General features: G+C 43.1%; 1 protein-coding gene across 5 annotated transcripts in view; it reads right to left on the reverse strand.

Moving 5' to 3' along the window:
• The window catches only part of CHTOP (chromatin target of PRMT1), a 156214-nt gene extending 133479 nt beyond the window's left edge, over positions 1-22735 (reverse strand). For 3 of the 5 annotated variants that reach the window (XM_085638783.1, XM_085638781.1, XM_085638785.1), the window contains exon 1: positions 22147-22311. The gene's annotated coding sequence lies outside the window, so the exon portion shown is untranslated. Of the gene's footprint in view, positions 1-20912; positions 21121-22146 lie in introns of all 5 variants that reach the window. The other 2 variants (XM_085638782.1, XM_085638780.1) reach the window with 2 other exon arrangements.
• Positions 22736-23097: the final 362 nt, after the last annotated feature.

Raw genomic sequence — 23097 nt, forward strand, 5'->3', positions numbered from 1 at the left:
TTCCCAGGTTTTGGGAGGGGGGGGCTTTTCACAGCAATTAAGCTTGATCTTGCTAGTTTGTCCGCTTTGGCATTAACTGATAGTTTAGATTCCATGGCAATTCTGAGGTTTCTTACTCCCTTAGCTACTTAAGGCGGTGTTTCCCAGTTCGTCAGGGCAGGCAGCGAGTGGGTCATACCTTTTCTAATCGCCACATTGGAGTATTACCGTTCTGGAAGCTTTCATTTTGAGATGGCTCCATGTCATCCACGGCTCTGAGGCAACTGAATATTTGAGAGTTTCCAATGTCTTTGGGGCTTTCCAGTTTAGGGAGTATGTGTGTGTCATCTGCATAGCACATGAGGTGAAAATCATTTATCGGTGTCGGTAATGACCATGTAGATGTCGAAAAGCACAGGTGAGATGGAGCCTTGAGGCACCCATGCTTTTCTGAAGTAAGACTTGGATGAGAAAGATGAGGGGGGGGGGGGGGGGGGGGGGGATATGGATGACATTTTTGGATTTGAAGGTAGGGTGTGATCCACTCGAGAGCAGCCCCCCTCTATGCCAGCTTCGTAGAATCTTTGTATTAGAGGGTCATGCTCAACTGTACCAATGGCAGCTGAGAGGTCCAAGAGAAGTAGTGCAGCATCCCCGTTACAGTCAACTGTGTTCTTAAGGTCATCCCAGATGGCTATGAGGACTGATTCTGTGCCTCTTCCTCGAAGGAATTCTGTTTAGATATCTGAAATGATCTTTAAAAAACAGACATCTGGGCGAAAGCTGCTTTATCAGTTTGCCCAGGAAAGGCCCATTGGTAATTGGTCTGTGGTTGTCTGGGTTAAGTGTGTCCAGATTTGTTTTCTTTGGCAATGAGCGCATGCATGACTTTTTTTAGGTCTTCTAAAAATATTCCTGTAGAGAAGGAATGTATTTTTATTCGTATTGGTGCGACAACAGAGGTAGTTAAAAGAAATTTCTTGATGGTTTGTTGTGGACATGGGTCAGAAGGGCTGCCGGAAGGCCTGCTTGCTTTGACCAGATTCATTAATAAATTGTGTGATACTTGTTGGGAAGGAATGCTGAGGCTGGGTTAGCCTACTCTTGGAGGTTGTTTTGAGAAAAGGGTTGGTGCTGGTCCTTTGTTTTAAATAGGAGTCAAAGGTGTCTGCTTTGATTGTGTAATGATTTGCCAGTTTGTCCGTGAATTTTTGATTAATGGGATGAATTCCTGCTAGGCAATTTCGTTTTCAAAATTGTGAGAATTTTATAGAATTCTTTATTCGCACATTTAGCATTTTGAATTCTGTCTGAATAGTACCTTTTTTAAATTTCTGACTTGAGTAACTTGTCAAGTTTCTGTAGGTCAAGTTTGTCTAGATTAGTGATTGTTTTGAGCCAGGTGCACTGCAGCTTTCCAATTTGCTGTTTTATCTATTTTAGCTCTGTAATTCTCCTTGGTGTCCGACTTTTGTCCTGTTTCGTTGTCCTTAGTGATATTAAGATATCAAAAGCTTTCTGTAGCTGCTCAGTTTAATGGAATTTATTGTGACTAAATCTGTACTGGATGTTATTTTTGTTTCTAAGTGTTCAAAATTGAGTTCTCTAAACGGTCGATAGTTGGATGCATAGAACGTTGTTTAAAGTGTGCTGCTTTGTGGTGTTTTATGTTGGAAAGCAAGCAAATGGTGGCCCGACACTGAGACTGGAGTCATCTTTTGAAAGGTAACTAGTTCGGTATTTACAAAAATGATATCTAGGATGTGTCCAGAAACGTATGTTGGTTTGCGGACGAACTAATGTAGGTTCAGTGTGTCTAGGGCGGCCAGTGATCATTGTTTTCAGATAGGGCATATTAGGTTTCTCAAACTAAATGTTAAGGTCACCAAGTATTGTAAAGTGGGTGTGGGAGAAACGAAGCATGTATATAAACTCAACTGGCAATGTGAAACCAGAAACCTTGACTAAATTGTGTGACCCTGGGCAATTGTTTATTTCAATTTCCCTCCTTTTTCTTCATTATAACATATAGGAAGACATTGAAATACATGACTTCAGGATGCGTGTTGTAGAAAATCGTCTCCTGTGCTTGGATGTAATCACTAATGGCATTGTTGTCATGAATGTTTCTAAATTAATGTTTGAAAACCATCACTTTAAAATATTACTTCTATTCTAAATGCACTGCTATAATTTAATGGACTACAGTGAAATTGTTCTACAGTCAATGAAATACACTTTTTGAATTTTGAAAAGACTAACCTATTTTTACATGTTTGCTCCCTATAAAAATGAAGGTGTTCCTAAAGTTAAAGGCCAAGTTTTTTTCCTTTTGTTTAACTACAATTAACCCTGAATTAAGTGCTTGCTGTATATTTAACATATTTTAATGTTAATGCTGAGTCGACTTAACAGCATCCCAGTGCTGCTGCTCCTTAGGGGACCACATGTAAAGGTCAGGAGAGCCGCATACGGCCCCGTATCATGGGCTTAGAGGAACGGCTTCATGCAACACTGGCACTGTATCATCTCCCAACCATGATTTAGTTATGAAAAGTAAATCGGGTTGTGTGCGAGTGAGAAGGTCGTAGATGTGATGCTTGATTTAGACAGTGATTGAGCATTTATTAGTAGGCAGTTGAGAGAGTGTTTTTTGGGGATCATGTTACTTTGTATTGTAGAAGAGTGAGCAGTATTTTATGGACTTGTAGCAGATGTGTCCTTAGTGCTGGTATTAGCTGTATGAGGATAGCAACAGTGTAGCTTTCCTGTATCATATTCAGCACAACGGTTGGTGCTGAACGTTGGAACGTCGTTGGTTGACATCATTTTCGAGCGTGGAGCTGAGTTCATCGCTGCTGGCTTTATGCCCGACCGACCCAAATGACGCCCGCCGTCTAAAATATCATCCGTATTATCAGTTTTAATCAGATTTAAATCAGATTTCATCCGTTTCCATCAACAATCACAAAACCACCGGAGCCGCCTTGGTACCACTCGCCGCTCGCTGCCTGCCTGCTACCCGTCTTTCAACCATTCCGTGGCTGTCACCTCTCGGACCGCTGGTACGCTGCCTGGAGGACTGCAGACTTCAGGCCGGTGGCCTAGTGCAGCTTTGTGTGGCTCTGTGCGGCTCCGTGCTGCAGTGGCAGGGTGAAGTGGCGAAAAGTTGAAGAGGTGGAGCGGAGAGCGGGAGGCGGTAAGCGGCAAGTGGGGGTTTGCAGATGTTACTCTGCCATTCGCCTGCTATCTACCTCCTGCGGTCACCTACCACGGGTTGACCCGTCTTGTTGTGCCTTTGTTCGCCTGCTCCTTGCTCCCTGTTCTACTCCTGCCCTCCCCACTGTTCGTGTCTTTGGGCTCCCTTGATTCCCCGCCGGCGTGTGGCAGCGGAAGAAAGTGAGCGCGAGTAAGCGCGAGAAAGGGAATGAGGGAGCTGTGAGAAAAACAGCATCGAGGAACAGCTGAGGAGCAGCTGAAACTGTATGAGACGCCAGTACAGCCAGAATTTGAGCTAGGATCTGAGCTAGAAACTGTGTGGCGTGCCTCTGCGGTTAGAGTTGAAAAAATTGTTTAACATAGTTCATCGATACCAGGAAGCCCAGCAGGGGGGGGACGAATATAAGCTTATTCAATCTTCAAACTCTTGACCTAGCCTGTAGACAATGAGATCAGGCCGACAGCAAGGGGCGACGCTCAGACCCCAATCAAAGCGACGTCAAAAGAGCAAGGAAAGCTTTGATACTTTTGCCACTACAAAGAGGTGCACGTTAAAAAAAGCTCCCCTGAATGATTCAGCTAAAATAGCAGTCACCCCTACAAAAACTATAAAAACCAAGTCCACGCTAATCAGCCGTCTATCAAGAGCTTCTTTAACCCCTTGAGTGCCCATGACGAGACTATCTCGTCATGAGCCCCGCCCGCTAATGAAACGCCCGGCACAGGGCGTGGAAAGGGCGGGGCACTCAAGGGGTTAAGCATCACCAAAAACAGTATCAAAAACAACAACAAAATAAAAATAATGAGACTGACAATGGCCTCTCATCACCTTCATCTTCAACAAGTGTAAAGAGAGTCTGCCGGTGTGCAATACTACAATCTAAGTTGCCCTCAGAAATAGAGGAGTAAAAGATGGTGGCAAACTCCAAGTTAAGATCAAAAATTCAGGCTCAGAAAAGTTTGAGTGTCTCCAACCCTGAAACCAATCCTAAAATCGTCTGGCCAGTTACAGGCAAAAGCCCAAATTCATGTGCAAGACTCCGCTATAAAATCCGTTGCGGTATCTATGGCCGATGAATCTCTAGCGGTAATTCCAACTAGACGGGAGGAGCCTCTCAAATCGCTGGTTTGTAGTCAAAGTGAGATCGGCTCAGTGATTAACATCTCCTCAGGCCTGGACCAAAACCTAAGCAACGAGGTCTTCATGTTATGCTATGTTGCTGACGAGACAGAAAGTAAGAGGGTGAGTCAAATATTGATACCAGTGATACCTGAATTATCATCCAGTCCAAATGGCCTAACTGATATAGTCGGTAATGTAAGGTCATTTAATCCGGATCAGTCAAGTATAATCCTGGAAAACAGCTTTATCAATAACAAATCACTACTGGTACCAGGTATTGTCAGTGCTGAGAATGTGCTCATTTCAAATGAGCAAAGCAAATTTACACAAGTAGTTTCAAACAACCAGTTTAACCCAGTGGACTTAACAAAATTTGATGGGAATTATCAAGCTAGATCTGGCGACATAGAAAACAACCCTTCTAGTCCCGATCGTGGAATATGGGAGTGTTTACTCCACACTATGGATTCGATCACAAATGCTCTTAGCTTTCATTCAGATAAGTTAAATATCCAAGTAGACATTTTAAATACATTGGCTATCCACGTAATAGGGAATCGACGCAAAACTTCTTAAATTGACTAATTTGATAACTAAAGTCCAATCGAATAAAGAGAACCAACTAGTAACTTGTACACAACTGATTGACAAAATTTCAGATCTACTGTCAATTGTTAGTTCCATGGTACAGGAAGTAAAACCGATGTCGGGTGAAACAGCTCAAGGCAAAATAATTCATATGGCAACAAATTATTCAAATTACCCAAACCAATCGGGAATGACTAACATAGAAAAGTCAGTGAATCCACAAGAAAAAGTGAATAGAGGAAACCAAATTACAAATGTAAACTACCCAATGAGTAAAAGTCAATTCCAAAGTGCAATTAGCGCAAATAGCAAAGTCGCCGATACGAATGAACAACTCGTAAATGATGCCATTATCCTGAAAATGTCTGAGTTCTCTCAAGATAGGCTCAAAAGAACTGAACCTAGGGAACAATTAATAGTGGATGAGGTGAACACCATTCAATCTAAAGTATATCAAGCATCAAGTGCTACTACAAACTCTGAGATCCTGTCCAAAAGGGCAAGAAAAAGGCTAAGGAAAACCCACAAATTATCAAAGGGAAAAAAACCCTTAAGGAGGCTGTCATCAAAGAACCCAATGAGCCCAAAGAGCCCGATACGAAAGTTCTATTTCAGATTTTTAGATCCGCGGAAGCATCTGCGGTTAACCCAAAGGTTAACCGAAATAGACAAGTTATTGGCATTCCCACCCCGGACGAGTTCAATGACAGTGTATAGTCTAAAATTTCTGCTTCATCAAAGTCAGGGGTCATTAGGCGAGAACAGTCACCTAAAGAATTGGCCGTTCGATGTGAAGAACAAAATACCTTCACACAGAAAATTATAAATAACGTCAGCCATCAGAGTCATAATGAGATCTATATTGAGCAATCAATCATCCCTGACCAAAATACATCAGAAGTCCATGTACTAGGAGAATCACATTTCCAGTTACGACTCCTACCGTTGGGAAGAGGGATCCAATTAGTCATATAAATAAGGAGAAAAGAGAGGCCACAATTTACTCGTATGAACTGAAGAAAGTAATCTTTTGCCCTCAGTATACTACAAGAGGCCCCCTACGATATCCTGAACCGTGGAAATATTTTGAGATTATTTAATGCAATTGCAGATTTGAAGGATGTAACATCAGATGATTTGGAATAAGTAGAGTTTAAGAAAGATTGTATTAATCTATATAATGAAATAACTAAACTTGGCAAAGAGATAATCAGCAAAATAATTACCAATAATAATCAATTTGAGAAAAGGGGCATCAAAGTTTGGAGAATTTATGGGTCTCAATACCAGACTTTGTTGATCCAGAGTAGGTCATCTTGCAGCCCGGTCTCAAAGATCAGTGGGCAAAAAACAGGTCCGGGTCCACACGTTAGAGTTTTGAAAGGTGCCTCAGGTCCATCAACAAAGTTGAATTTGTCGTTTGGTATTAAGTTCAGGAGCTGTCAACCAGGACTTCGAATATGTGAAAAATCAAAGAAAGAAATTAATCTGGTTGAAGATTGGAGTTGGCTTCCGTCTACATAGGCAAATGGAAATCTTGTGAAGCACGATTGATGCCCGAATTCTCTTGATAAAGCATTAAAACTTTTTAAAATCTGCTCTTGTAATACAAATGGTCTTAAATCACTTCTTGCGAATCCAGATGTAATAAGCTTTCTTAGAGACTTCGACATATTAATGCTCCAGGAAACTTGGAATATGGTCTGTGAACCCCTTATTGGTTATTTTGAATATTCAAATGTGGCTGTCAGCAAGGCCTCTAGTGGTCGCCCCAGTGGCGGCCTCTCCACTTATGTTTCTGTGAACTTGGATGTTAAACATTTTGAGATTGACTTTCAGGTTAAATGGCTACAGTGTATTAAATTAATTTCCAAGCAACCCATTATCTTTTAAAATATTTATAGAAGTCGAAAACATAAGGTTAAATCTACCCAACTATCGAGCTTGTGGGAAATAGTAAAAGTGTTATACTAGGACCATTTAGACGCATTGATAATTGTTTCCGGTGATTTTAACACGCATCTTTTTACTTGTAAAAAGCCGAATATACACCTGAAAATTCTATTCCAGTGGATGAATTCAGTTTATAAAATTTAATCTTAAAATATTGCAAGACGAGGATCACACACCGACATTCAGAAAAACATGTAATCCTATTATGGATTACTCCATAATTTCTGAGAAACTGTTAAATTTGCTCCAAAGTTATCATGTATTACCAAGGATATAGAGTGATCATAATCCACAAGTTATTTCCCTTGCTTTCTCTTTTGACCACTTACCGGAAACAAGAATAATTAAAACTGCTCCTATTCCATTTAATCTTAAAAGGTTAATATGGAATGAGAGAACTGAAAAGGATATATTGGAAGCCCTTTCTTGTTTAATTTTAAAAGCTCAAGACGCAATAGCTGAAGGAAAATCTATGGTTGCTCTCTGGCCTAGTTTGTGTTCCGCTCTTTTGGTTAACTTTCCTAACTCTAAAACATCAAAAGGTTGCAACTTTGACTTCAAATAAACCAGGGTGGTTTTCAAACCGGTTACTCTACCTTAAAAGAAGTCTTAATAGAGCAACAAGAGCATTGTATAGAAAAGCGAAAGGAACATCTAATCTCCTTGTGTCCCAACAAATTAAACAATTGAAAAAGGGATACAAGTACGAAATATGGAAGGCTAAACAAGCGCACTATTAAGAAAATTGGTCTAAATTACATTTTTCATGTAAAATTAAAGACTCAAGGTCCTTCTGGTATATCATTAATAATCTTGAACTTGGTAATCATAGAGGCAATAGCGCCAATATTGAAGAATCAAGCTGGGTATATTTTTTCTATAACTTTCACGCTGCTCCTCCGGGCCCACAGTTTGATTCTGCCCATCATGGCTCGCAAGAAAAAATAAAAGATGGTGGGTCAGACTTAAATGTCCACGATCCACTGACTCTATTCGACAAAGAGCAATGGTCGGTAGAGAAAGTTAAAAAAGTAATAAATAATATTAGATCAAATGGAGTTCCCGGTCCAAACAGAATCCCTAGTATAGTTTTTAAAACAAATCTAAAGTATTGGCCAGAGGTTTTAAAATTTTTATTCAACGATGTGCTTAAAACAGGTTCCATTCCTGAATCATGGCAGGGAAGCATCATTCAACCAATATACAAAAGCGGTCCCCAAGACAATCCCGCAAACTACAGTTTAATTGCCTTAACGGATGTGGAGGCTAAAATATTTGCTATTTGTCTTAACTGGAAGCATGGGCCCTGAGAAAGGATTTGATTCCAAATTTACAAGCTGGTTTTAGAAGAGGAGAATCGACTAACACAAATTTGATTTTATTGACGTTATTGGGCGATGGGGCCAAATACAGGAAACAAAAGTTGTATATTTGTTTCATGGATTTAAAAGCCGCCTTTGATTCTGTAACGCAAAATCTATTATGGTCAAAGTTAACCAATTGGGGCATTCCTAACACCTTACTAAATATGATTAAATTATTATACTCCAACACATGGGTACAGATCAAAGTTGGGGATGGAAGACACACAACTCGTAGTTTTGAGACCAATATTGGATTGAAACAAGGTTGTGTTTTGGTACCTAGTCTTTTTATGTCTGATCTCCCAGTTCATTTTAAATATGTCAATGCCCATTCTCCTGCTATTTTAGGCAAGGAGATTAAATATCTACAATATGCCGATGACACCATTTTATTAAGCCAATCTGTCATAGGACTAAAAAGATTAATAGATTCTTTTAACCAATAGGTTTCTCAATATGCCGATGACACCATTTTATTAAGCCAATCTGTCATAGGACTAAAAAGATTAATAGATTCTTTTAACCAATAGGTTTCTCAAAATGGCCTAAAAGGAAGTACAAAAAAAGAGCAAAATAATGACCGTAGGAAAAACTAAATTAGGAATGAAAGAATGGAATATCAATGGTTTGGTCGTCGAATGTGTAAAACCGTATAAATATTTAGGAATCACATTAAACGATAGTATGACGTTTGGGCAGCATTTTAATAACCTTGAAGCTAAGGGAACATCACTATCATTTGCTTTTAGAAAATTGAGGGATAAGCTATCATGCCGAAATTACGATCAGTGTTGAAGGTCATGAAAGCAAAGTTGATTCCATCCTTGGGTTACGGTTCTATTATCTTCCGCGGCAAAGACGCGAAAACCCTTGACGACATTGAAATTAGAACATTTAAATCAGTTTTTAGGATTCCCAGATATATTAGCCATGCCAATATAAGACTAGAATTTGGCCTAAAAAGACAAACATTGGCCCGACAATCCACATTTTTAAAAACTCTATTGTCATGGTCTTGTGCTGAAGAGGGTTCCCTTGCAAACCAGTGTTGGTCCTGAGATGATAAGAAGTGAATACGCAAGTAGCTGGCAAACATGTTTAAATGAGTGTCTACGTAACTTAGATTGTCCAAACCTAGAAGACGAAATCAGGAGTAAAGTTGTTGATTTTTTTATTATAAATTAAGCAATCAGTTATTTTATTGTCGACTATAATAGATAAAGATGAACTTAGGGAAAAAAAACACTTCTGGTCTATTGCAAATTCTTTTGGTAAATTGTCTCCCCAACCATATTTGCTGTTCCATTTAAAACCCTCAATTTAGAATACATTTATGTTACTACGGTTCGGGAGATATCTGACTAAAGATGGAATACCAAAATGGGAAAACAAGTGGCCTAAGTTGTGTGGGTTACGTGGTTCTTGTGAGGAAACCTTAGTGCATATAGTAACTTTATGCCCCAAATTGTTAGAAGAGCGGAAAACTATATTAAAGTCTATTTTTAATGAATTGGGGTAAGATCTTGTAGAAACGCCATTATCTTATGTCTAAATGGTGCCACCGCCCGCCTTATTTCCAGATTTGTTACGTTTATTTTTATAGCTGAAAAGAAACTTTCTAATACTGACAATTGAAGTGCAGATATTTATGACATGAAAATTATTTATAATGCTGCAATGTATTTTTAGGGTTATGCATGGTCTACTTTAAACCATAGTTGCTAAGGTTTGCTGGTGTAATGGTACTTTATTTCGATTGCTAGCCCAAGTGTACTGTTGCTGTTTGTTATATCGCTATTATATGTTTTTAGGGATAGTGCTGGCTTTTTTTTTTGTTAATTAAAACTGTTAGTTTGCTTAGCAGAAACGCACATCAGCTCCGAGGTTTGAACAATTGTATTTTACTACGACTTTTGTTCCAGCTTACATTGTTATAAAGCACTCTCTAGAATGATGTACGGTATATTGTAAACTAAAGTTGCTAGCACAAAGCACTTTATCTTTGTTGCTAAAGTCTATTAGCACAAATGCACTTTATTGGTAATGTCGTTCCAAATGCAACTTTACTATGGTTGGTTTTTTCTTATGCATCTCTCACTGTTTTTAAGTTCTTAAGAGTAATAAATGGTATATTGACAATTTTAGTTGCTAGCACAAGGCACTTTAGTTTCCGCTACTAAAAGTTTACTAGCACAATTGCACTTTATTGCTAATGTTGCTCTAATTGTAATTTTATTACGGGGGTTTTTATTTTTGCAGCTTCCATTGTTTTAATGTTTTTCTTAGAGAAATGTATTGTATACTGTAAACTATAGCTGCTAGCACAAAGCACTTTATTTCTGCTTGTCGATCATTTGCAGCCAAACAAATTAAGTTGAGGCTTAGTTGTAGATCTTGCTTGGATATAATTGTACACTGTAGCCGTAAAATAATTATGAAGGGAACATGAATCTTTATTTTTTGTTTGAATGTTATATTCTTAATCTAATTTTATCTTGTATGTGGATTTTGCTGATTGTAATGGCTTTAAGTAATCAACAAATAAAAACTACTACTACTGTATCGTATTCCTCGTCCAGCAGGCTCAAACGGCAGTTTGACAGGTCTGTGTGTGTAGATGGTGGTTGAGTGAGTTGGTGAGTGGTGGTGTTTTTTTTTTGTTTTGTTTGTTTTTTAGAGTTGCATTGTTGTGCAGTAGATATGGAGATGCAAAGTTGTGAAGAGTGGCACGTTTATTTTGTTTGCATCTGTTTACGGTGGAAGGAGTATGTTTTAGGGGTGGTGGTGCCGCATGTGGCTCATGATGCAAGGTTCTAAATTGTCAAATGAGTGAGGCGGTTGAAAGTTGCTAGAAATGTGTCGGGTGTGGGGGCAAGAGAGAAAGCTCGGCAGTAGAGTTGGTTTAGGGTGTGTATTATTTGAACAGTCAAACGGGTCGGAGTGGTTGTGTATTTCAAGGTTGTGACAAAGTAATATGAGATAACGTGTGCGTGAGATTTTGTTGTGCTGTGTGTTACGTTTTGATTTTACACTTATCATTGAGCCTCGTGTTGGACGATCATTATGGTACCGTCAATCTCTGGCTATTCTACATAACCGATTGAACACAGACATTGCCCTTGCTTACTAGATTACACGGATCTCACAAGCTGACACTGTACACTCTACTTCATTGTTGCAAAATGTGACATTACAGCACTCTTATTACATTACGAGTCCATCTCATTTATCTACAGCACCTAAATTAGATGTAATACGGTCCTGATGAGGACCTGAAATTCAAACAGGCTGAAACACCGGCAACCACTTGTGGTTTCTAAGATGTTCTCCATTAACTGTGTTCTCTTTACCCAAGTTTTGTAACTATTTTAAATATTGTTGCACATTTCCATCATTTCTTGCACATTTTCATCGTTTCTTGCACTTTATTACGTGTTCACTTCTACACAAGCACTTATGTGTACACCTATTCTTTGATTACCTCTGCATACAATGTAATAGTCCTGATATAACTAAAATTATTTGTATCAGTAGTTCTTAATACAAACCATATTTTTTCTAAAAAAAGAAAAAAAAATTAAAAACGTGTCTCCTGGTTTGCGTTCTGCAGCAATTTATTTTGCACCTTATGAAACTGCTTTGCTATCTTACCTATTGAATGGAAAAAAAGGCAGCATTTCTGGCTCTAGGCCCAACCAGGCAACCGCCCTTGTCCTCTCAGCCCTTAGCCTCGACGTACAGGCAACACCTTAAGCCTATGGGAAACCTAGAGCCCTAACCATTAAGAAGACTAGCCCTAAGCATTGTTCCCAGTAAGTTGCGCGCCTGGGCACGCGCGCACAAGTCTCTCTTCAAGCGCGCAGTGTGGCATTTGAAGCGCGCACAACAGCAGGTTAGTCCAGCAGCAAGTGCCTCCTGCACTTGCTGCATTTCTTTAGTTGAAAGGGCACGGCTGCAGGACAGATTGTAAACCTTTGTGAAAGTATTCATGTTAATCGGAGCGCCCATCACGCGCTGCAATTAACATGATTACTTTAACAAAGGCATACAATCTGCCTGCATCCGCGCCCTTTTAACTAAAGAAATGCAAAGTCAGTGATCGAAGTGGGCGGGATCGGCAGGGATTGATTCCGTTCCCCTACTTTTATTATTTTCAACACACGTCCAGGGACGGACGGACGGGCGGGCAGAGAAGGAACGGCAACATCTCTTCCTTCCTACTCAGAGAAGACCAGGTCAGTGTCGACCTCTTCTCTGCCGCTGACAGCTGTCCCCCTCTCTTTCTCACTCATCCTCCCTCTCTTTCTGTCTTGCTTCTTCTCACTCACTGGAAACTGTGACTTCAAGAAACAGTTTCTCACCCTCCCTTTCCTCCTTTCGTTTCTTTGATCCTCCGTGAAATGGATCCACAAACGAACAACACTTTTGCTGGAAATATCTTTTTCGGACATTTTTCTAATCCAAAGTGCAGCCTAGAGACGTAGAGAAATAAAAGGTTCAAAATGTGAAATATTGCTTTATTTGATAGGCGCTTTAGAGAGATCTTAGAGACTAAGAGCACCAAAATGTAAAATGAAGCGCTGGCCAGAAAGCTAGACTTTCAAGAACACTAAGGTCAGGAAAAGTGAAGCACGTTTCAACATTAGCCCAGGAAAAAAATATAACAGCTCATCTCCAAGGAGTCACAGGACTCTCCCAAGACTTTAAACAACGTCCGCCACTGTAAACGCCTGAAGTTCCTTGTGGTCCATAGCATCCTTGCTAAGGCAATTGGGATCCATAGTTGCTGCAGCTGTGCAGATGGTTGGAATTTAGAATTTGTGTAGCCGGTTAGTCTGAGAAGTCATCAAAATACATGTCTGGAATCAGAGAAGTATTCCCATATAAAACTTGTTTAAGGATAAAGACTTGTATTATTTTTTTTATTTTCACAAGGAGTCATCTACAGGATTGAAAACTCACAGGATTATGGGCAAATATATTATGTTTCTAAAAGCACTTGCTGCCTCCTTCCTGGCCTCCGGCAATTTTCGGCAACAATAAAAATGCCATGATAATTCTAGTGATTAATGTTCTTCCTAAAGAGAGATAAAGTTTTGTTAAGTGGAAGTTTTGACTCAAGGAAAGGGAGCGTAGAGGGTTAATGTGCCTGCTGCAGAGAACATGTACCATGCAGATCAAAAACTGCACATAATGTAAATAGGTCAGTGGGTTACCGCTTTTGTCAGAGAGATCTTTTTGTTACTTGCAGTTTATAAGTTGAAATCCTAACATAGAACAGTGAGCTATTAACTGTCATCTAAGAGCTGAATGGAAACTGCAAGGTATAAATTAGAGCATGGTTTTTTGCTCCAGTCTTTGATTATCCTAATATTGCAAAAAGGGTTCATTTGGATAGAAATCAATTCTGGTTATTAAAGAGAAACCCCAACCATGGTGTTGCGTTCTAAATTCAGAGTCTGTGTTTCTCCAGACCAACCACTATTAAACTATACTGCCTACCAGTATGGTTGACATGGGACTCCTACACCTTGTAGTCCTTTGTCTTATGTAATATTGTCTGTCTCTGTGTAATGTATGTGATGTAAAGTGCTCTGACAACCTACACTGGTATCAATGGCGCTGTACATCAAATTAAATGCACCTGAGAGAGAGATGGAGACTTGAGGAGCACTGTTAAAGGATGGTAGTGAGGGAATCAGGGCCAGCTTTAGGGTGGAGCGACCGGTGCAGCGGCACTGGGTGCTGACCTGTTTGGGGGGCACTGGCCTCAGGGAAGGGGTATGGGGGGGGGCAGTGTTTAGCAACAACTTACAATTTAAAATCACCTGCTGCAGAGTTCCTTCTGCCTCCAGCTTTCAGGCACCAATAAAAATTTCATGATAACTCTTGTAATTAATGTTCCTGCTAGAGAGACTGAGATGGAGTTTTGTCTAGTGGCAGTTATGACTCGCCTTAAAGTAGCACAGCAGGTTAATATGCCTGCTGCAAAGAACAGATCTATATTTTATGTGGATAGCTGAGTGGATTAGTAAAGCCAGCCTTCACCAGCACTTTAAAACAAATTAAATGCATGTGAGAGGATCTATGGAGAGATAAGGGGCACTTTGGCCAGATGGTAGTGAGAGAATCCAAGGAGGAGGTCATGGGAAAGAGGCACCAAAAAAAAAAAAAAAAAAAAGTTTGTCACACAGGGTGCCACCAGTGCTAAAGTCAGCCCTGCCCTTGAGGCCAGTCCGCCTCATCCAATGGTACCTCTATTGGGTTTGTTTCAGCAGTAGTAGCTGCAACTTACCTGGGATCAGCAATGCAGGATTTGCACGCACACCAAACTAAGTTCACAAACATCATGGTCTCTCTGCTTCATGCACATGCATTTTTAGCATGTGCTGCCTGCTTTGGGGGGACTGAAATTATGCAGTAACGGGAGGCAAAATTATGCCAGTGTTGACTAAATTATGCAGCAAAGAAAGGCTGCAGTGTAATGCAGCATATTCTCTGATACTTTATTATTTTGACATTTCTACACATGCTAACAGTCTCTGCGAAGAGTGTGCCTTATTAGTACCAGTGTAACACATAAATGCAGTAGTTGATTAAAATCGTCAAAATATTCAGCAGATGATGCATTATGTGGCAAATATTGCATAGCCATAATTATATAGTAAACATTTGCAAACTGCTGCAAAGAACGTGGACCTGGGTCAAAACGGACTCGATAATTCTCGCCTCGGTACCTACTCTAACCAGGAACACACTCGGCAACTCTGGGCATTAAGCTTGCCTCATCTCTACAACGGCCCCCCAGAGACGCCGGGGATGCCTGGTTTCACCTTGGAGATACCCAGAAAGGGACCATCTCACAGGGATAGCCAGGACGGGTTCCCCAGCGGTCTACAGCGCCGGGACGCCCCGTTGCTGGGGCAGCTGTGCGCTTTACAAGTCTACAACAACAACAACGTGTACCATGCAGATCACAAAGGGCATAGAATGAAGATTAGTTAGTGGGTTACTACTTATGTCAGAGAGGTAATTTTGTTACTTGCCGTTTATAAGTTAAAATCCTAATAAAGAACAGTAAACTATTAACTGTCAAAGAACTTCATGCATACTGCAAGATATAGATTGGAGCGTTATGATTTTTTCCCCCCAGCCATTCATTATCCTAATGTTGCAAATAGGGTTCATTTGTGCGCAAAGTGCTTCTTATTAAAGAGAAATCCTAACCATGATGTTACATTTTAAATTCTGAATTTGTGCTTCTCTAGACAAAGCACTCTTAAACTATACTGCCTATCCGTATGAATGACATGTCACTCCTATACCTTGCATTCCTCTGTCATATGTAACATTTCTTCTACACTGATTTACATACCAATGATTGATTGTCTCTGTTGGGGGGGGGGGGGGGCTGGAGCCGATGTGAGAGGAGGCAGGCTTCGGAGCTCCAGCTGGCATACCCCGGTAAATGATTATCCTGAGCCCCGGGCACATATATTTTGTGCCTGCTGAATGGCGGACTGTCCTGGGAGTGCGTTGCTCTCATTATTGCAGCTAAGCGGGCTGCATGGCAGAGAAAAACCGGCTGGCTATGAACTGAGAGTAAGTGGCCCGGAGCAATACAAGATGGCGGCTGACGAGGGGAGGAGCAGCTAGCCCTCGACGTTCTGACTGGACCCTGAGCAACCAAGGGCCAAGAGTATCTCCCATGATACTCAGCGGAGTGGGCCGGAAGCGGAGACGCCGCACTTTGAAAGGTGTTGGTGGAAGACCTGGTAGACCCCTCACACCAGTCACAGCAAGGCAAAGACGGGGACTGCACTTGCGGCCGAATAGCGGAGAGGCCTATGTCGGAGGTGGCACCCAGTTGAGACCGGAAACTCCTGGGTGTGCGCCGTAGTGCAGATATTTTAGAAGGCAGCTGTTTCATCTCCCTGCAGCCCAGTAAGGAACAAACTGTTTGTGGAGGCAGAGATTCGCCATTGGGAGGCCTTGCGGGGGAGCTGGCGTGCGGTACTGCCTAGCCGCAGCATGAATGAGGGTTGGGAGCGTGCTTCCCTCCCTCATGTCCTGATAACTGAAGAGTGCAGTAGTGGATGGCTGAGCAGCTGGGAAGTGTTCGCTGCAACAGTGCAACATTAGCAAAAGCAGAGAATGCATGTTTAACGTGTCCCCTCTGATGGTAAGGTTGATCATTGAGACTATACCTGAGATCATGGACAAAAGTGGTGTTCTGCCATTGTACTGGCTGCATAATTAAGGGCCTAATGTGACACGACTGGGCAGGAGGGACAGGTGGGGGGGGCGACTGTTGGGGATAGTTTGAATAGATACACAAGAACCGTGAAGTTACAGCTAAGCAAATGAGTAATTATCGAGTTAAGTCAGCCGTGGATGCCCTGGTAGTAAACGGATGGAGCCAAGCTATTAGATGCCATTGATAAATGTTTTACCACTGTGGGGCGTTTCTTTGCAATACCATAATAGGAACTAGACGGATGAATTTAAAGTTGTATTGATAAATGTGATAATGATTGTTAGTAAACTCAATAAAATCTGTTTGCAAAAAAAAATAATGATTGATTATCTCGGTTTAATATGTGTGCAATGGAAAGTACACCCTACACTGGTATGAGAGACGTTATAAAACAAAATTAAATACATGTCCGAGAGAGTTGTAATGGAGACCTTGAGGGGCACTGTTTAAGGATAATAGTGAGGGAATCACTGGCGGGGTGGTCATTGGGGTGCGCCAACAAACGTTCTGACACAGGGCGCCACCAGCGCCAAGACCGGCCCTGTGCGGGGCATATTGTGTGCCTCTGAGAAAGTATTCATGGTAATTGCAGCACATGACTGGCACTGCGATTAACATGAATACTCATACAATCTGCACAGATATGTGTTGCTGCAACCACACGTGCGGTCGGGTTACTGGCGCACACAGCCTTGGCTGCAGCGCACAGAGACCCTTCAGTGCCGCACACAGAGGGAAAAAATTAGAGGGAACATTGGCCCTAAGCCCTAGAACCAATAGAAGACCAGACTGTTAGCCAATCAGAGTCTAATCCCAATAAAAACCATAGCCCCAGTGACCAATCAGAACACCAGACCTATCAGCCAGGTGTAGGAAGTTAAATATTACCATACACAGAAGCGGCCTTTCTTCACTATTTAGGATCTTGGTTACGTGTGGTTGTACGTGGCCAGAGTGGTTGAAGATACATCCCTATAGAGGGTGTTTGCATTCAGAGGTGCATTCGTTTTAGATGCTTTTTTAGGTCTCGCCCGACCCTGCACATGCGCTGGTCTGGCGGGACTTATTGAGAGGGCTTCAAAAAGTGCTACCAGGCCAGCATAGAGCTACAGTGCATGGGCGCGGGCTTTACCGTGATTACTTTCGCGGCAACACGGCCGCTTTGATGTTTGATCGTGATCGCTTTCACTTTCGCGGCCGCACGGCTGCTTTGCATAGCCAATAGGTCTCGCTTTTGGGACCTTACAAGTATTTAGTTATGCAACTGTTGCATAGCTAAACACGTATAAGCTCCCAAAGGCGAGACCTATTGGCTATGCCAATGCTTGTTTTGTTTGGGATAGGCTCTGTTCATTGCCCAATACGGGCTCTTCCTCCAAAGGCCATTCTGCACATTCCTTCAGGATTCTTTTTTAATGACCTGGGTGGTTTGGTCTGACAAGTTCTTTTCAACAGTGGCAGACTGTCTGCTTAGTGCTCTTGGTCTAGGAAATTCCAAAGTGTTCTTGGCATTCTGTCTAGTTGTTGGCTCAAGTGACGCAAACCCCATATTTCGGGCCAGTGAAGTAAGGGACTTTATTTCCGATCGAACAATGCCTGGGAGATATGTCAATGATCCACTACCATACAGTTTGGCAAATGGGGGAATCACTTTGTACAGGCTTTCCACCTCCCTTTGGTACATGTTAGAAGGGGGGTTTCAAGATGAACTGTGTTGCTAACATGAATCCAAGTAAAACTCAATTTTTCATGACAGCCTTTTCTGCCTTTATGATGTTTCTTCTCTTTGATTCGGGCAATAATTTTCCTACTCTTGAGATTGAGTTCATAATCATCGGAAAATGGCACTTGGGATGGCTTTTGCTGGGCATTTGGAATTCTTCCCTGAAAAACCAAGACGGGTCTCCTTCTACATCCCCAACCGCCAGCTACGCTCCACCGACCCCTCACTCCCCACCTTCCCACGCATCCGAAGAGCAACCACCGGCGGGAGATCCTTCTCCAACCTCGCCGCCAAGACATGGAACACCCTCCCACTGAGCCTACGACAGACCCACGACCTGCTGACCTTCAGGAGGATACTCAAGACCTGGCTGTTCGATCAGTAGCACCCCCCATCAGTGCCTCGAGACCCTCGTGGGTATGTAGTGCGCTTTACAAATGATTGATTGATTGCTCACAAGTCTTCAGGCACACCCTTAATCCTCCACCTTCTGTCAGATTGTTTTAAGAATGGGTATTCTATCTCAACACTAAATCCCGCGTAGAGGGCGTTTCCGTAGTCGAGTCTGCTGCTGACAAGGGCCTGGGTGACTGTCTTTCTTGTATCCGTCGGGATCCATCTGTAGATCTTGCGGAGCATGCGGAGGGTGTTGAAGCAGGAGGAGGAGACGGCGTTGACTTGCTTGGTCATTGAGAGCGTTGAGTCGAGGATGATTCCCAGGTTGCGTGCGTGGTCGGAGGGTGTAGGGGCTGCCCCCAGTGCCGTCGGCCACCAGGAGTCGTCCCAGGCTGAAGGGTTGGAGCAGAGGATGAGGACCTCCGTCTTGTCAGAGTTCAGCTTCAGACAGCTGATCTTCATCCAGTCGGCGCCGGCCTTCATTCCTTTGTGGAGGTTGGCTTTGACGGTGATGGGGTCCTTGGTGAGGGAGAGGATCAGTTGAGTGTCGGCAGCGTAGGAGATTAGGTTGAGGTCGTGCTGTCGGGCGACGTGTGCGAGCGGGGCCATGTAAATGTTGAACAGTGTCAGGCTGAGGGAGGATCCCTGGGGTACGCCGCAGATGATCTTGCAGGCTTTGGCACCGAATTGGGGGAGGGGAGGTGTGGCTTATCTGGGTTCTGCCGGAGAGGAAGGAGGTGGTCCACTCCAGAGCCTTGTCTTGGATCCCTGCGACGTGGAGGCGTGCGCGTAGTGTGCGGTGGCAGACGGTGTCGAAGGTGGCGGAGAGGTCTAGGAGGATGAGTGCTGCGGTCTCACCGTTGTCCAGCAGGGTCCTGATGTCGGTGGTGGTGATGAGGGCAGTCTCGGTGCTGTGGTTGCTGCAGAACCCTGACTGGGAGGGGCCAGGATTCTGTTTTCTTTGAGGTATCGGGTTAGCTGTCTTGACGATTTTCTCGATGACCTTGGCCAGGAAGGGGAGCAGAGAGATGGGCCGGAAGTTCTTGAGGTCTCTTGGGTCTGCCTTAGGTTTTTTGAGTTGGGCGTTTATCTCTGAGTGTTTCCAGCTCCCGGGAAGGTCGCGGTCTCGAGGGAGAGATGGATGACGTTGCGCGGGTGCGATGGAGCTGCTTGCTTTGTTGAAGACGTGGCGCGGGAATGGGTCTGACAGAGAGCCGGAGTGGATTTGCTCATGATGGTGTCATCGACGCTCACGCTGGCCCAGGCTAGCAGGGGGTCGTGGTCGATGGTGTGCGGAGGGTCTGTTGTGTTGCTGTCTGGGTGTTGAAGCTGTCGTGGATGTCTGCTATCTTGCGGTGGAAGAAGGTGGCGAGGGATGTACGATGTATTGGGCTGCTTTAGTGCTCATTCTACTTTTTCCTGAGATAGGGGGGCCTTGTTAAACTCTGATAAACCGGTAAGTTAATAGCAAGGATGTGCATTGTTGTGTAACGTACCTTAAGACTAAATTTTGATTCCTTACTTTGGTATACGAGGCAAATTCAGTTCAATTTTATCCAATGACAGAATGGATAGACCATATCCTGGTAGCCATCATATAACAAAATTCTTACTCTGATCTTCCCAATGGAGGATTTTCAATTTTGGACACAGAAATAGAAGAACATAGCATGCGATTGCTCTAGAAGACATTGGCAATTAAGACTTGACAATATTCCGATTGTATGTAGATTTAAATGACTATCATTCCTACAAAATACAACGAGACATTCATACTTAACGGACCATATACACCTGAAAATGTGAAAAGAAACTAATGCAAACAGTTAAGTCACCTGACCTAACCCATAGCATACACAATGAATGGACTGCGGATGGTTTAAACAAGGGATGTTTTAATTATCAAGCTCAAAAGGTGCTCACTGTAAAAGTCAAAAGGAGCTGAAGACTGATGTGACATTATAAAGTTAAAACTGAGGGGTTACACACGTCTGCAACACATGCTGAGCCCCCTGAGCTAATTTTGTGTCAAGAACAAACTTTCTTACCAAAGACTCACTTGGTGCGGACGATTAGAAAGACCTAAACAGATTTTGCAGATTGCTACCCATGGTGACAAAGTCAGAGTAGAGTCCCAATTTCACCTGTGGCTACTAGGAGAAGCACAATCACTGTTGGCACTGCGGGCGGGGGGTGACGACATCAGTACTATTTTAGCCAGAGAAGAAGAGTTCACAATACTTTCCTCAAATTCAACTGCAAGATCAAGCCCACCAAGGAGCAGCCCCCTTGTGCCAACTCTATACTTACGAGATACTGTGGTTACGGTAATGGAGTCTGGACAGAATGAAGAGGCACGGGGCTGTGGGATGCAATTGGTGATAGCTGACCAACTAAAGTAATGCAGTTTATTGCAACCGTCAATTGGTGATGGTGGCGCTGTTCGCTTAGGTGGGGTGCCTTGCAAGAAGACGACTTGCCGCTGCTTGACTGCTCCAGCCGAACAGCCTACCTACACCTGTTGGTAAACAAAACACTGTTGGACCAAAACATTAACCATGTAATTTGTTCATAAGAATTTTTAGGCCGGTTATGTAAATTGTACACGTCTGATGATATCTTTTGTAAACTACATGCACAGTTACCAAGTTTAGGAGATACAACTCAAATGCCGGTGATCTCTATCCGATAAATATAAAACCGGGCACGTCATACTGTTTACTTTATGGTGGGTTATAAGTGGTAAGAATTTCACACGACTTAGGACTGCTTTTCCCCTTTCGTTAATGTTTAGTTACATGCATCGGAGGACTAATTAGAGTTCCCCCTTGTGAAGCCAATACCTTCCACCACAGGCGAAGGCGCGTCCCAAAACTACACGAGCGTGATGAGTTGAGACTGTCCACCGCACGTGCGAACAGCTGATTCACCCTGTACGATCACTTACTCGAAATAAACTTCAAATGTGTGTTGTAGATACTAACATACAGGCCGCAACACGAACAAAAGTCCCCTTTGATACCAGAACACGGAACCTTTATCTTCGAATAAATCCCAAGGTTAAATGCAGGAGGGGTGTACCCCCGAAAATACCAACAGCATGTGTGCATTGTATGCCTTCATTGAATGAGAAATATGTCTACCTGAACAGATTTTCAAATTTTAACACAGCAATTAAGAGTAAGCCCCAAATACGCTGGAACGCACTGAAGCATTTTTCTATTCAATCTAAACATTTTCTGCATGGCATTTCAATTACAGTTATAGCAAATGCCTAGAGACAGTGACAAGCTGACCTAATAAACGCAAATGCGTGTTCACAGATGAAAGCGCTTGGCTCGCTAACGATGGCTTAAACGCTTTGGTCTATCTTACCACGCACGGCCTTTCTAAGGACTTTACCAGGCCATTGGTCTGTACCCACTACAGCCTCTGCGGCCCAACGTGGAGCGGATGCCTAAGACCGTCCGACACCGCCACTCACAGAGCAATGGATGGGGAGGGGGATGGGCGAGGACTGTGCTTGAACGGACGTCTCACTTACCGCGCTCACAGAGCAGGCTCGAGGCGGCGGTTGGAGTAGGGAACTGGAGCCGTGTAGGTGAGCGGGAGGTCTAGCCCCGTACCCGCACACCGAAGAAACACGGTGCGCAGAGTCACAGACCGAGGCTGTGAAGGCTCTCGGGCAGAGAAGAGAGGAAAGAACCGCAGGAAGTGACGCGTCCTAACCCAAGTAGAGGCCGGGTGGCTCTCGGTCGGTTGCAGAGCTCGAAACAGACTGCTGCAGAATTGCTTATCCGCCATCGAGGACTCGGTTACATATCAGTACTCTCGGTCACACGTTCGTCGGGTCGTCCGCTATCCTGAGGCTCGGCGCCGGTCATCCAGTACATAGTCAGCGGCCTGTACTTACGTCACCAGAGCAGTACCGTGACCAGAAGGGACGATGCTCAGAGGATAAATAAAGTTCATGGGCACGTGCTCTCCCCAGCACCATATGGTCAAGAAGGAGCAAGTGGCAAGGGTTCCTCTGCCAACCCGCAGTCATGGTCTGGGCTTGACGTTAGCAAAAGAACAACTCGCAAGTTTCCCATGTTAAACGTCCACTAAAATAGGCAACACACGTTTTCATCACTAGTGTTATGTTACAAGATTTGTAAAGCGCATGCCCCCAGTGACGGAGCGTCTCAGCGTTAAAAACCCAGATACAACATAGCAGGGTGGAAAAGACAGAAGACAAGGACTAGACCGGGAAGATCAAGTTTTGATGGTCTTTCTAAAAGCCAGATGATTCTGAATACTTCTGATAGTCACAGGTAGTGCGTTCCAGAGTGCTGATGCCAATGCCCTAAAGGAACGACCCCCAGCTCTAGCTTTTTTGACTCAGGTCACGCATTCTAAGTGCAGGTCCGCTGAGCGCAACGTGCGTCGCCATGAGTATAGCACAAGGAGATCTGATAGAATAGGAGGCGCTTGCTGGCTGAGAATTTTGTGG

This window comes from Triturus cristatus, chromosome 12 (assembly GCF_964204655.1).
Source record: "Triturus cristatus chromosome 12, aTriCri1.1, whole genome shotgun sequence".
NCBI lineage: Eukaryota > Metazoa > Chordata > Amphibia > Caudata > Salamandridae > Triturus > Triturus cristatus.